The 15,684-nt window shown below is 50.0% G+C and overlaps 1 protein-coding gene across 4 annotated transcripts in view; it reads right to left on the bottom strand.

The window, feature by feature from the left end:
• DLGAP2 (DLG associated protein 2) overlaps positions 1–15,684 on the bottom strand; it is a 617,576-nt gene that overhangs the window by 438,816 nt on the left and 163,076 nt on the right. The window contains exon 1 of one of the 4 annotated variants that reach the window (XM_047856905.1): positions 3,284–3,330. The exons of the other annotated variants lie outside the window; for them this stretch is intronic. The gene's annotated coding sequence lies outside the window, so the exon portion shown is untranslated. Of the gene's footprint in view, positions 1–3,283; positions 3,331–15,684 lie in introns of those variants that run through there. 4 annotated transcript variants of the gene reach the window in all.

Genomic DNA, 15,684 nt, shown 5'->3' with positions numbered 1-15,684 from the left:
CACCTCTGTACAAATTCAGTGTTACTTGCTCAGAGCCAGCTTGAGCCGGGTTCTAGCCACTCCTCGGAGTTTTCTCTGCGCCCGTGTGTGCGTGGGTGACACACATGGTGACTGACTCCTGTTTGCGCCGCTCTTCCTGATCTGTCTTCCGTCCGTGCGGTGCTGTAGGGCCCCAGCCGGAGAGCCTGATACGGGCAGAGAAAATATACTTCCCTCCCTGACACGGATCGTTTGGACATCCTTCTGGAAAAGGAACAAATCTAGACCCTGACCTCACTCCCGTGTGCACACACACACAAGAGCCCCAGGTATATCACAAATCTAGATATAAAGGTAAACGGTAAGTTTCTAGAACACAACAGTAATGCGCTGGGGCTACATTGCACTGAAGAACCCAGACCATCAAAGATGCTGTTAGAACAAACCCCACAGAGTAGGAGAAGATACGCGAAAAACGTGTCCTTTAAAAGGTCTCCTTTCTAGACTAGTTTAGAAAAAATCAGAGAACCTATAATAAAAATGGTAGGAGGGGGCTCAGTTGGTTGAGCATCTGACTTTGGATTTCAGCTCAGGTCATGATCCCAAGGTCATGGGATCAAGCCCTTGCATCAGGCTCTGCACTGAGTATTGAGCCTGTTTGGGATGTATTTTCTCTCTCTCTCTCTCTCAAATTAAAAAAAAAAAAATGGCAGGAGACTTGCAGGCATTTCCTAAAAGAGGCTGTCCTGATGGCCAATAACGACAGAAAGAGGAACCCGATGTGACTGATCGTCAGGGAATCCCATCTTGCAGGCACAGGGAGGTGCCATTTGAGGCCACCTGGAGCGGCCTGAACGGCAAGGCTAACATCAGGCACTGGTGAAGGAGCGGGCAGGGACTCCACCCTCTGTGTGCAGGAGTGCACACTGGCCCCGTGAGTGTGAAGCCTGCCGGTGGGACGCCTCGGAGCTGGATGGGAGGACGCTGCAGCCCCACCCCCACCCACCGCAGAACGCATGGGACTCACTGGGAACGTGCAGGTGATAGGCCCAGCAGTGCTGTTTGCCAGAGTCCCAAGCCAGGAAGGCAGGCAGAGGATAAGGAGGAGGTATGAGGAGAGGAGGAAAGGAAAAGGCATCCAGTGACCTCACAGTGGTGACAGGGACCAGTGCAGCCACACGCCTACAAGGACACGAACAAGCTGTGCAGCATCTCGGCACAAGGAGGCTCACGCGGCAAACAGCAGAAGCAAACAGCTGCGCCCAAGTCTGTGCTTGAGGTCCCCCGAGGCTGGGAACACTACACTGACAGGAGACGAACTGCAAGCGGCTACTCTTGGGGACAGTGACCGGGGGGTGCTGATAAAGTTCTATCTTATGGTTCACACTGTGCATACACGGCTGTGTCCACTTTATCAAAATTCCTACGTCCATAATCTGGATGTTTGAATTCTTCTGTCAGCCCTTTTACTAGAACACTTACTTGAGAGTAGAGACAAATAGAAATGTAAGGTAGAAAAAGAGAAAAAGCTACATTTGTTCAAAACAGACCACCTGTGAGCTGTCACAGAAATGCTTTCCTAACACAGTCTGCAGACATCTGAGCCGGAACGCCCCACCCCTCTCCGGGACAGCGACGGAAATGCTGGGAAATCACATGAACGGCGTGTCCAGGAGAGACACGGTACGGAATTTCAAGTCATTCCTTGACAACAAAAGACCTTCAGATGACGTCTGTATTTACAACAGAAAGGAAAGAAAAATGGGAGCCGTGGAAATAAAACTATTTGGACCTAATTTTACTGTATCTGTGTGGGAAAGAGACACTCATAGGAAAAGGGTCTATTATTCTATAACGTCTGAAGCCGGCCACAGGGATAAAGACAGGGCAAAGACCCTGTACTGTGATGGATGTGAAATACAACATCTGGTCCAAGGAACACACAGACTCGGAAGAAGCGCTTGGAAGTGGAGAAAAAAATGTCTCGTGAAGGTTCACTGTAATCTTTATCGATCTTTATAGCCTTAATAGCGTCTGCGTTTCCCTACAGCGTCCTCTGAACACAATTCCACCAGACCTCACCGCAGAGCCTCTCTGGCCCCATACACAGTCATTTTGCCTCCTGATTTGTTTTTCTCTTTAATCATCCACTCGAATGCTCCACTGCACTTTCTATCTGTTTTCGGAGGGTGTAAGTTTATATTCATTACCTTCATAAACGCCTTCCCGGCACATGGCCACAAAAATGCGCCCCGCTGGAAATCATCTCCCCTTTTCTCTTTTTGCCTCATCTTTACTCTTCCGTGACCTCCTTCGTTAATTTGCTTGATATAATTGCTCCTGTTCTGGGTGTCTAGGAAAAAGCGTGAATGCTGGCGATGCTAATAACGGCTCCACAAAATGCCTGCACGAGAATACTGCCCCAACGCTAAGTCCTCGGGAATTCTGCCTGATACCCTTGTGTCTCCTCATCTGCTCGGGTCTCCGTACGGCACTGGAGTGGGCCCTCCGAGGTAGACCACTTCGGCGTAAGGACCGTTTCGAGCTGAAGGGAGACGGGAAGTACCAGGAAGGACAGAAGTCAATCACGGGGGACGCCACAGACCCTTCTCGGCCGGAGAGGAAGTGGCACCAACAGAATCCACGTAACGCACTCTGCTGAGCGTGGCCCTCATCCCCCACCACGTCTGTGTGTACTTGCCTTCCCGCCATTTGTGACCCCGGACGCCCAAGGTCCTCTTTCTGTGCGCCGTCACTTCTGTACAAAACACTGGTGTTTGTTCAGATGCGGCTTGAGCCGGATCCCCACCCGCCCTGTGCATCCTCAAGCTCGCATGATCCCGCGTGTGAGCAACGCGCGTGTTAATAAACGCCTCTGTGTTTTTCTCACCAATCTGTCCTTTGTCCACCTAATTTGCCCCTCTCAGACAGAGGGTAGGAGAAAGAAGGACGTTTTCCTGCCCTTTGCAGGCCCTAGTCGCCGAGGCGGGAACTGGAACAAAGCTGGATGTGCACACAGCTCCGCCACGGCGCTCTCGCTGGCGGGTCCAGAGAGGCCACACGGGAGTGCCGGGGGCTGCGGGATGGTGAGAGGCAGGGCTGCAGACAGTGTGCCTGAAGAGACACAGGCACGCAGTGTGCCCATGAGGCCACACCAGGGCACAGTGGTGGGAAGGCGCTGGTGAGGGAAAGCAAGCGCCCAGAGTTCCCGTCCTGCTGCAGGCGCTATGATCTGAGACCCCAGGGACTCTCAGCACCACTCACATGTCACCAGGACTTTCGCTGAAATCGACTGCATACTTACTTCTTTTTCTAATCCCGTAATCACAGACGCCACACACTGGATGTCTGTGTCCCCCAAAATTCATATGTTAAGCCTCCACCCAAGTGATGGTGCCAGGGCGGAGGCTTTGGAGTGATGAGGTCATAACAGTGGAGCCCCCACAATGGGATTAGTGTCCTTACAGAAGAGCCCCCAGCCCCTCCTCCACATAAGGATGCAGGGAGAAGACACCGTCTGCAAACCAGGAGGAGCCCCTCACCAGACCCCAGATCACTGGCACCTGGATCCTGGGCTCCTAGCCTCCAGAACTGTGAGAAACAGAGATCAGTGGTTTATACGCCGCCCCAGCATGTGGTGCCCTGGCTGTGGTCCCCCAACGCATGGTCTCCCAGCTCATGGTCCCCCCAGCCCGTGGTTCCCCCAGCGCGTGGTTCCCCAGCCCGTGGTCCTCCTAGCCCGTGGTTCCCCAGTGCATGGTCCCCCCAGCCCGTGGTTCCCCCAGCGTGTGGTTCCCCCAGCCCGTGGTCCCCCAGCCCGTGGTTCTCCTAGCCCGTGGGACCCCAGTGCATGATCCCCCCAGCCCGTGGCCCCCCCAGTGCATGGTCCCCCCAGCCCGTGGCCCCCCCAGTGCGTGGTCCCCCCAGCCCGTGGTCCCCCCAGCCCGTGGCCCCCCCAGTGCGTGGTCCCCCCAGCCCGTGGTCCCCCAGTGCGTGGTCCCCCCCAGCCCGTGGTCCCCCAGTGCGTGGTCCCCCCCAGCCCGTGGTCCCCCAGTGCGTGGTCCCCCCAGCCCGTGGTCCCCCAGTGCGTGGTCCCCCCAGCCCGTGGTCCCCCAGTGCGTGGTCCCCCCAGCCCGTGGTCCCCCAGTGCGTGGTCCCCCCCAGCCCGTGGTCCCCCAGTGCGTGGTCCCCCCAGCCCGTGGTCCCCCCAGTGTGTGGTCCCCCCAGCCCGTGGTCCCCCAGTGCGTGGTGCTCGGTTATGGCAGCAGTGCTCTGACAACTAGGTACACATCCCCTACAGCTTTAGGGAGACAAATCTTGAAGCAAAAACACAGTAGTTTGGTGATGATATGAAGTGAAAGAATCACAGTGCTGAAGCCATGGATTAAAAACAGGAACTCAGGAGGTTTGGAGACATGGTCAGTCCGGCCCACCCCCGAGAAACACCCACCGAGGGCACTGTGCTCCACCACGGGGGTCAGAGCCGCTTACAGAAACTTCCTAGCCTTTCCGGTGCCTGTGTCTGTGCTTTCACTCTCATAACAACGTGTGCAGGGAACAGTGGCGGAGAACAGGTGGGGTAATTTTCCCTGATTTACTAAGGAGGAAGGCACTGGCTTAGAAGGTGGGGAGAGCAGGTGTCTCAGGGGAACACAGGGCTCCGGTGGCCTGTGCTGGGCCCCGCACTCCAGCCGTCATCCCCAGTGGCTCAGGGAAACAGGCCCTTGCTTCTAGCGGATCTCCACATTTCTGAGGAAAAGCTTCCAGTGGGAAGGGAAGGACCATGTGGAGGGGAGCCTGGCCTGCACATCCCCAGCCTCTCGCCTGCCAGCCTGTTTCTAGAGGAAAGTGCGGCTGTCCACACGTCATGGCATCGGGGCTCCGAATCCCCAGTGCACCTGCCGCAGGCCCAGCAGCCGCCTGACCCCCGCGGGACAGGCACACAAGCGTCTAAGCTCCCCAGTGTCCGGCTCAGGCCATTTGAGGGCCTGCAGAGGGCCCCGGCCCCTCACCCAAAAGTCCCTCTGCGCCTGGAGATAAAGGCGCTTTCCGCCATCTGCCCCGCGGCTCCAGCTCCGAGAGTGGCCGGCGGCATCTCCTTACAGCCCTTTGGCAAGAGGCGCCCTCCCAGACTCGCCCTGAACAGCGCAGGACCCCCCACCAAAGTCAGCAGAGAGGACTATGTGTCTGGGCACCTGGGCACCTGCTCTGCCCCCGCTCTCTAGGCGGGGACTTGCTGAGCAAGCCTACTGCTGTGGTGGTTATTACATTTTAAATTATCAGGCATGGACGGCTCACAACCCATGGCTTATTTATTGTACTTTTTTTCATAAAAGAAAGAAAAACTTGTATAACCTTTCAACTTACCGGTGAACTGCCTTATAATTCTTACTTTTATTATTCAGTTGATATAAATCTCTATGGCAACCCCCCTGAACTTCAAAGATCTTCAGAGCCTTAAATTTAAAAAAATAATAATAAAGCTATTACTCCAAGGTTTTGAAAAGCTTCCTTGTGTAGGATTATTGTCTGAATTGGGAGACCACAGCAAACGAATTACACGCAGAGGCAGAAAGTGGAAATGTGTGTATCTCCTTGGCAACGTCGAATTACTTTGTGATGCACTTTTTTGAATCTTTTTTTAAATGAAAAAAAGCTAATTAGAAATTCTTCTATACAAAATGTTTATAGGATGCTTACCAATTGTAAGGTTAGTATCCCTTCATTTTGAAAACCATGGAGAACATTCTTAGAAGTAAAAAGAAACAATTTAAAATGCAAAACAAGTATCAGTCTTTTGTAGTCTTCTTTATATTCAGCCTTGAATCTTGTATTTTTCAGTTAACCTTATGCCCTAACCATTTTACTCATACTATTAAATATTATTCAAAAAATAATCTTAGCTGCCAACCTCTGGCACATAAATTCATCTTACGTTCCTCTATTTTAAAATTTTAAGGTTGTTTCCAAAGTTTGGCTGACATAAATATCCATCCGTGTCTTTGATTATATCCACAGAAAAAATACTCTGGAAAGGTATATCTCTTACAAAGGTTACAGCTCACTGGATTCCCACTGATCCCGTAAGAAAGATCCCATCAGACCTCATCACCAGTACTTTGCAGGACTTTTCCTTTTTCCATTCACGTTTGTTTCCTCTAAATACCAGCACGTCCTGTACCTTCCAGTGTGGACCTGTGTGCCTCAGGGGCAATCTCCTGGTGGATCTGAACTCCCAGGTGTCTCCCATTATGTTTCTAACCCGCTTGAACCATTGCCAGAACTTCTAGCTTCTTTTCTACATTCCAGAAGCCCAGAGTAGCCTCCTGAGCTTGGGATACACCCAGGTTGGATGGGGAGGCCATGCTGCCAGCTTGTGGGCTACTGGGCACCTGCAAGGTGTGTCTGCCAACGGTGGTGGGCAAGCCTCCCAGCGCCACTCACACGGGGAGGGAGGCTCGGTGTGGCCAGCCCCTCCCCCCCCCCCAGCCCGGACCCTCTTCCCCTCAGGCCCAGCCTGACACTCACTTCTCGGGCCTTGGGCTCTCCTGGGAGCCCAGGGGAGCAGACCCTCAGTGTGGGGGCCCAAAGGGACACCAGTGTCACCGTGGCTCCCTCCCAGGTGACAGGGGACTCTCGGCAGGCCACAGAAAGCCCCCCGGAAGATACACTTGCCAAAGCAGGGTAAGAGTGAGCTGGGAGTACCAGAGGGAACCAGACACATGACATCAAATCCTAAACCCATTTTCAAGAACACTCGTGAAATCTGAGTGATGGAAACTGTCCTCTCCAGCATCTGACACAAGGGTTGTAAACCTCACTCCAAGAATACAGCCTTGGTAGTTCTCATTTTCTAATGGAAAATGCTTCCACTTGGGCAGTTCACACAGTAGAAAGAGCACTTGTGGAAATCTGAGGCCGGTGTTCTCAGTTCAGATGGCTCATGTTCTCAAAAGTTAGGTTATCAAGAACCCTAAATGCCACGAAGCATTTAAACAACATGACATTAGGAACGCAGTTTTATTAAATCAAATACCACGTTGAAAATTACCCATTGTGCTAATTTAGAAGGTTTTGCTCTCAGGTACCACGTACTACAATACAAACCTCTAAATTATCTATTAAATTTTTAAAACAGATTTTACTTGACCCAATATCTCCAAAATATTATCATTTCAACCTGTAATCAATATAAAAATTGTGGGCTGGGTGGCTCTGGATGATGCCTGGAGGTCACGGGATTCCTACAGTGACAGGATAGTGAGGAAGGCCGGTAGCCTCACCAGTAACAGGATTCTCGGGATCTTGGTCAGGCCTATGGTTTGGTGGGTGCTATGGACTGAAATATGTCCCCAAATTCTTTTCTTTTCGTAGTGTTTATTTACTAACAGAGAGAGAGAGAGAGAGAGAGAGAGAGAGAGAGAGAGAGAGAGAGCGCGCACCAGCACTAGCGGGGGACGGACAGAGGGAGAGGAGAGAGAATCCTAAGCAGGATCTGCACTGTCAGCACAGAGCCCAATGTGGGTCTCAAACTGATGAACTATGAGATCATGACCTGCACTGAAACCAAGAGTCGGACACTTAGTCGACTGAGCCATACGCCCCATGTGTCCCCCAAATCTAAGCCACAATCACAGCGTGAATGTGTTTGGAGATGGGACTTTTAGGGAGGCACTACGGTTAAATGAGGTCTTCAAGGTGAGGCCCTGGTGTGATAGGACCAGTGTCCCTATAGGAAGAGACACCTGGGGTCACCAGGGTCCATGTGCACAGAGGAATGACATGTGCAGCCATGGCAGGAAGGCAGCCGTTAGCCACACAAGGAGAGAGGCTTCTGGAGAAATCATCCCTGTGACACCTTGACCTTGGACCTACAGCCTCCAGAGTGTGAGAGACGAATGTGTGTTGTCCCAGCAGAACACTGGGCGACCTCCATTTCAAAGAAGAGTCACAGTCATCCAAATACTCATTTCTGTTCTGATCATTAGTATCATCAATCTACGTAGAGAAGGCCAGGCGTGTGCATCAGGGCAGGAACCATACCACCGCGTCGGGCCTCAGATTTCACAGGTGTCACGTGCTAGCCTCAGGGATTTCTCAAGTTCCTCTGCAGAGAGCTGGTGAGATCCCTCTTCTGTTTGCAGAACATGGAGAAAGTAGCTTTTGTTGGTGGTAAGTTCGGTTTTGTTCATAGCTGTGGACCTTCTCTGTGCCGGAGATGGGGTTGGGCGCTCCACACGTCCTCCGCATAACCACGCGGGGCATGTCGATTCCGCACACCAGCATGAGCAGGGAGGACATCCGTGCTGTTCGTCTGCACATCTGGTGTCCTGGCACGGCCCTCAACTGGCCTAGGTACCTGCCAAGGCTGAAATCTCCCACCACAGCTGGAGACAGGCTTATAGGAGACTGAAGTCTGACAGCTCCAGAAACGGAGGCCAGGCCTCTGAGGTCTACAGCCGGGCCAGAGCCGAACAGGTCCCTCCACTTCCACATGATGCCGTCCTGCTCGGAAACACCCCTGGAGGAGGGCAGTGGGGGGTCCTCACACTACTCCAGGGGGCTTTGTGAACAGGTGGGAAAGGTTGGTTTCAGGTTCAGAAAGGAGATGAGACTTGAATCAGCTGGGATTCTTGGGGAGAACAGCTCATTGGTCCGACGTGTGTGGCAAATTCTAACTCAATTTCTTGGAACACTGGCCTGTGTATAAAGGGACCGACCTTTGTCTCTCTCGAACCAGCTGGGCTTGCCCGTTTCATCATGAACACATCCTTCTGTGGTTTTCTATGAGAAATTAGGACTGTTTCTAACCACGACTGGAAACGAAAGTGGGAGCCTACACATTCATGGTGAGGTCCAGCTTTTTTAAACCAAAAGCTTGGGGTCTAACAAGCCATTCGTGAAAACAGTTCCCAAGCCCCGTCCCAGGGTCGTGAAACATCCGCAGCATGCCGCTCGCTCACCGTTACTTTTGGGAAGTCGCATTTTTGAAGCATCCTCACACTCTAAGCATCTAAGACCTAAGACCCTAAGCATCTCCCACTGCTTAGGAAATGGGCCACAAGGAAAACACTCCCTTCCGTCATTCAAGGTGAGGAATTTGGAAGTGATTATCTCTACGTGGTTCATAAAAGCCACTTCAAACTCTATCAGCCCACTGAAAGGCCTGTCACTTGAGACAAGATGTTCGTTCGCAGCTGTTAAGACTGCTCAAGGCACGGTCTCCTCTGCCCAGCTGGCTTCTGTAGCTGCCTTTTCATTCTTGTAATTGGCTTTGGAGCTAAAGGTTTTGCTCAGGTGCTCCCAGAAAACAATGACTTACATCTATTCATTCAAATGCAAAACAAAACAAAACCCCACTCCTTTGCCTAGGAGAAGCTCCCGCATTAAGGTTTGGTTCCAGCTTTGTTGAGCTGTATTTGAAAAAAAATCGTGCATATTTAAAGTGTACGGCACGATTTAATATGCATGCACACTGTGAAGTGATCGCCAGGACCAGGTTAACTACACACCCATCACCCTACACGGTTACCTTCCTGCTGTGGTCTCCTCGTAATGTCTACTCCCTTAGCAACGTGCAGCTAAACAAGGCAGCACTGGGGTTTCAACAGTCCCCAAGCTGAGCGTACATCCCCACATCTCATCCCGTAGCCTCTGGCCAACACCTCCTGACCCTCTCCCCGCTCCAGCCCCTGGAAACTCCCATCCCCTCTCTGATTGTATGAATCCAGCTTTTTAGATTCCACATGTAAGTGAGATCATACAATTTGTCTTTCTCAGACATATCTCACTTAACGTAACACTCTAGCTCCATCCATGTTGTCACAGACGGCACGATTTTTGTCTTTCTTATGGCTGAGTCATATGTCACTGTGTGTTTACACCACAGGCCTACAAGACCAAGAGCAGGAATAAAACTTTTGTAAAAAAGAAATGCAAGAAAGCTATATATGTAAAGGTGCTAAAATCGCTGGGGAAGGAAATCTTTTGATGCTGGATTAGGAAAAACAATGGATGGTCAAATCAAATCAAATCAAATTAAAATGAGGGATTACAGGATAATTTTATGAGGAAGTTCTTTAGTCCGAAAAGTCATAATCAAAGTTTAATCAAACAGAGTTCTTTCCTTTCATTTGATTTAAAATTCTATCTTACAATACTCTAAACTTTCTTCACAGCAATATGGTTAATATAATTGCTGACATTTGTGATGCTGGAATAAAATCTGGGTAACAGACCAACTACATACAAACCACATGACTTTGTCATCAGCATGACTGGGTCCAGGCCCTTCTTAATCCCAAATCAGCTTTATTTTTTAATGTTTATTTACTTACTTTGAGAGAGAAAGCACAAGCAGGGGAAGGGCAGAGAGAGAGGGAAAGAGAGAATCCCAAGCAGGCTCTGTACTGTCAGCGCAGAGCCCAACGTGGGGCTCAATCTCACAAACTGTGAGATCATGACCTCAGCCGAAATCAAGAGTCCAACATTTAATTAACCAACTGAGTCCCCTAGATGCCCCTCGAATCAGCTTTACAATTTGGGAGGGGCAGTCACAATCCCAGAGATCTATTTTTTATTAAGTTGGACTTAATTTTTCCAGAAAGTAAATATTTATTAGGTGTCAGCCTAAATGCCTTTTATAAGAAAAAATAAAACATTTTTTTGTTTATATATGAACACATATTTCTCAGGATGATTTCTCCCATCAATAACACACAGAATGTTACAATCATCCTAGTTCAGCTTCCTTTTACAGAGAGATGACTTTTTTTTTAATTTTTTAAATGGTTTTGTTTATTTGTGAGACAGAGAGAGACAGAGCATGAACAGGGGAGGGGCAGAGAGAGAGGGAGACACAGAATCCAAAGCAGGCTCCAGGCTCTGAGCTGTCAGCACAGAGCCCAACGTGGGGCCCAAACTCACAGAGTGTGCGATCATGACCTGAGCTGAAGTCAGACACTCAACCGACTGAGCCACCCAGGCACCCTGCGAGATGACTTTTTTAGTAATCTTCTAAGTATGCTCTAATACGGAGAGCTACACACATATAAATTACGTGTATAAACGTGTTGCCAAGAAACCCACCAAATCGGTATTGATTGCTGAAACCTGGAGGTGTTTGGATGCCTATTAGCCTTTTACTCATCTTTGAACCACCAGGAATGTCCAGGAACTTACTGTACTGTCAGGACCTGACAGTAGGACTAGCTCCACCTGTCCACCAGAGGCTCCACGCCGTGATGCAGGAGGTCCAGGATTGGGCACAGGCTACAAAGTCAGCTGATTATACGAGATCCTGCAGTAAATACTACCAACAAGAAAATAAAGATCCTACGAAATTTACAAGTCAGTTGTCAAAAGCACCACTTTCTATTTCTACAACTTATGTCTTTTAGATACCACAGTAGCTTTCTACTCTAAGGCAAATTGCTTGTTGCAATAAACACATAATCAAAAGCTGTCCTTCACTGTGAGAGATCACTGTACTACCCTTCTCACATCATCTGGGAACAGCTATTCAATCCTTGTTTTCGTCTATGTTGACAGTTAAATGCAACCAATATTCTTTAATTGTTGGCCAAGCTTAGATACAACTGATACTCTCAAATCCACAACAATCTGGCTTCTGAACAAACATGGAAACATTCTACATAAAATATTCGTCAATCAAAACCAGTAGGCTATTAAAAGAGCATCATAACCAAGTAGGGTATGTCCCAGAGGCAGAAGAATGATATGGCATTAAAAACAAAACAGCATAATTGATCAATCAAGGGGGAAAACATGCTTCTTATAATAGATGGTCCCCGAGAAGCATAAAATTCAAAACATATTCTTGATTTTAAAAAAAAAACAGAAACCTCTTCGCAAGCTGGAAATCAGAAGAAACGTCTGCAACAGAAGGGTGACCTACCAGAACGCCAACAAGCGCTACGTTTAACGTGAAATGCTGGGAGCAATCCTCATGAAAGCTGCCAACTTTCCTAGGAGCACACACACGCACGAACACACACACACGTGCGCACGCCCATGCGCACACTCGTGCACATGCACACGCTACCCCTTACTCAGTAGAGGCTGCTGAGGGAATCTCTGAGATCCAAGGGAAGCGGTTGAAAGGTTCGAATTTTCCCTTCCAAGATTGGATTCTTGCTTTTATTCCTTTACAGGATAAATGTATTTTATATTTCTTACATAATGAAAATACATAAATTGCCTCAAAATTAAGGAAATCAGTGTGCACGTCTTCTTCGGGAATCATGAGCCGGTGCAAACATGTGGTGCGAAGGTCTTGGGAGCCCTGTGAAGGTCACGTCGCAGGGCGGCAGAGGCACGGCAGGAAGTCCACCCACCCAGAGCCTGTTGGCAGCGCTCTGCAGGAGCCTCTCCGAGGGATGCGCGCGGCCGGCCAGAGCCACGGGGGTCCATCTCCAGTCTCCTCCGGGTCAGGAGGTGCTGCTCCTGCCCGGCTTCTCCCCAGAGTGGCCGCAGGGATGTCACCAGCCTATCCCGGGCCACCGACTCAGAGAAGATTCTGGGCCCCTGGCTGCCATGGTTACAGCCACGCTGATGTGGGTCTTGGCCCTGCAGCACTTTACAGCTCCCAGGGAAAACCCGGCGGGGATGGTCCCTGCTGGCCTTGCAGCCAGGCGTGGCTGCTCTCCAGGGAGTTACTGGCGTCCGCTTTTACATAAAGGACACAAGGAACCACAGAACTGACCCTGTCTCCCTACCCCGTCCGGGCTGGATTCATCTCAAACCAGCGCAGCGTTCTGTCTTGTTAGGTCAGTTCTGTCCATCTTACACACTGTTTCCCTTTGAATGTGAACCCTTATCTCTGGGCTGTCCTTTATTACTTTTTGAATAAGGGATAATTAAAAAACAAGTAATGTGGTATAGCCATACACATACAGAAACGGTGTAACATTAAAGCTCCCGTCATTTGAAAATCTACTTCTGCAAGTGATTCTTTTTAAAGCAAGGGAGAGAAGGGTACACTCGCCAACTAAAAATATTAATCATAGGTAATTCACTGGTTTCGCTCTGTGCCAGGGAGACCGCTCCCTGTAAATCTCGCCGGACTCACATGAAGTACTCCAGACGCAGGAAGCACAGAACACAGGTTGGCTATGGTTTCAATTAGCAACGCCGCGCGATGGATATTCTCCCCTTGTTTTACAAATGTGGGGTTCTGAGGCTCAGGGAGTTGACGGCCTGTTGACCTCAGGGTCAGCATGGAAACCTAGACCGCCCTGACACGTGCGTCTGTCCGTCGCAAGGGAGGTTTCTCTCCTATCAATCAGGCAGGACAGCCGTCCTCATGTAAAAACACGTACACACGAAATTGGGAAACACAAAACATGCCAAAGCCCAAATCTGCCCGTGCTCCCAGTTACAGACACAACTGTTTGGTTGCTCTGGGAAAACAGAGTACAATGAAGTCAATGGCACATGTGTTTACCCACCCAGGCGCACTGACGATGTCTGCACACGGTACAACAGGACCACTCAGGCAGCGACCCTCGGCAGTGAGAATATTAACAAGACGTTTCCCTGCAGTAATTCAAGAAATTTCATTAGAATTATAGGTGAAAATGTTAGTGATGGTCCCTGAGTTCTAAAAAAGCACAAAATTGCCTTTAATTTTTAATCACTTTTACCTTCTAAGAGTAACCAAAAGAAACACTTGACTTGAATTTTCACATCTGCGCACAGAGAAGACGGGTCAGGAGGTGGACTTGTGAGTTCACTCGGATCTGCTGATTCTAGAAACACGCCTCTGATGCTTGCCCAAACCTTGCAGCATCACGGGGGGCATCGGCATCACTTACCTGCACATAGCCTGGCCAGACTCATGGTATTTCCAGTATTTCTGCCCAAGAGCAACCTACACCTGTTTTCAATAATGACTGAGCAGAAACTATGAAAGCCTCGGTCCCCCACTCTTTAATACAGTTAACTCTTAACGCTCTCTTTTTTTAGACAACCTCAGGAGTGTTGAGTATTCAGGACTCTGGAAAAGGTCACTAAATTCTAGTGTCCCAAGGTCTCTGACACACACCCTTAAGTGTACAAAAGAGCAAGCAGCTAAACATGAAGACGGGGCCGCTCCTTTCTAAAGGGAAAGCTATCAAAACAAAGAAGCCGGTTGTTCAAACAAAAGAATGATGATATTCTGAAATGTTTTGTATGGTTTATTCATTATTGAAAGAGTCAAGGGGTGCCTGGGTGGCTCAGTGGGCTGAGCATCCAACTTTGGCTCGGGTCATGATCTCGCAGTCCATGGGTTCGAGCCCCACGTCGGGCTCTGTGCTGGCAGCTCAGAGCCAGGAACCTGCTTCGGATTCTGTGTCTCCCTCTCTCTCTGCCTCTCTCCCATGCTCTATCTCAGTCTCTCTCAAAAACAGATATGCATTATTAAAATAGAGTCAAAAAAAGAATTCATATCTTTTGACTCAGCTTAGACTCTATGGAGCCTCAAATGAGGAACCCACCGCCCCACTTCCTACCTGGGTGGCCCCCCGGTCACAGACAGGAATGGTCTGCCCAGCTGTCCCTGTCTCAAGTCTCACTAGGTCTGTTCCACACTGCCAGCCTCCCCACGCCAGACCCCTGCAGACAAGCTGCCTTGGACTGTGTGGCCCCCAGCCTTCCCCCAGCTTCCAGAAGCTCCCGGCCAAGGTCTCCATGCGGGGAGACCATCTGCAGTCCACCGTGTGCGGGCTTTGCTTCCCGTGATAGGCAGGATCCTGCACGCGGCACGCATCCATCAGTGGCGTTTCTCATTGATGACTAGCTCTCCCTCTGTCCTGGGGGTGCCGTGAGAGCCAGCGGTGGCCAGCTCTGCACACAGCTGTTGTCCAGCAAAGTGCTTACAACACGGAGCTGCTTAAAGAGTTTATGGCCAAACTGGAGATGAACTCCACCACCATGGAGACAGGACTGACAGACACCCGGGAATTCCATCTGCCCAGGGACTGAATGCTTTTCAACAACATGCAATAGAGCCTCTGTACACATTTGTTAGGAGAAGGAAGGGAGAAAGGAGGTTGGATGGATGGGAGGAAGGAAGGGAGGGAGGGAGGAAGGAAGGAAGGAGGAAGGGGGAGAGAGGGAAGGAAAGGAAAGGAGGGAGGGAGGGAGGAAGGGAGGAGGAAGGGAGGGAGGGAGGGAGGGAGGGAGGGAGGGAGGGAGGGAAGGAAGGAAGGAAGGAGGAAGGAAGGGAGATGTCCACAGAGAACCTGGTTTGAAAACATGGGTCCTGATTCTTCAGGACACCTGTGAACATGTACACTACACGTAGGGACTGGGTGGGCTACTTTTGCTTTTTGTTTTATTTTCCTAATCCAGCATCGGGTGTCAGACCAGAGCCCTCATGATACAAGTTACAACTGCATATAACAAAGTCCAGAGGCGGGAGGTGGGATCAGTAAACAGGACCACGTCACCAGGCATCCCCTTGTGCTGGTGCACATGGAAGCTGCTGTCACATGTCCTGCACGTATGTGTCACTCAGTGGCTATCCATAAAGAGACGTCATATGTGGAGAACCTCAGAAGACCTCCATATTTTAAAGATCAGCATCTTTTTGAGAATGAAGAAACCATGTGGTGAAAATTCATGGGCCTCCCATAGCCACGCATGTCCGAGTGGGCAGTTCTTCCAGCTAAACACGGAACCCATGGCACCACTTGTGCCAAG

This window comes from Prionailurus viverrinus, chromosome B1, assembly GCF_022837055.1.
Source record: "Prionailurus viverrinus isolate Anna chromosome B1, UM_Priviv_1.0, whole genome shotgun sequence".
NCBI lineage: Eukaryota > Metazoa > Chordata > Mammalia > Carnivora > Felidae > Prionailurus > Prionailurus viverrinus.
This window is presented reverse-complemented; position numbering and strand designations above follow the sequence as displayed.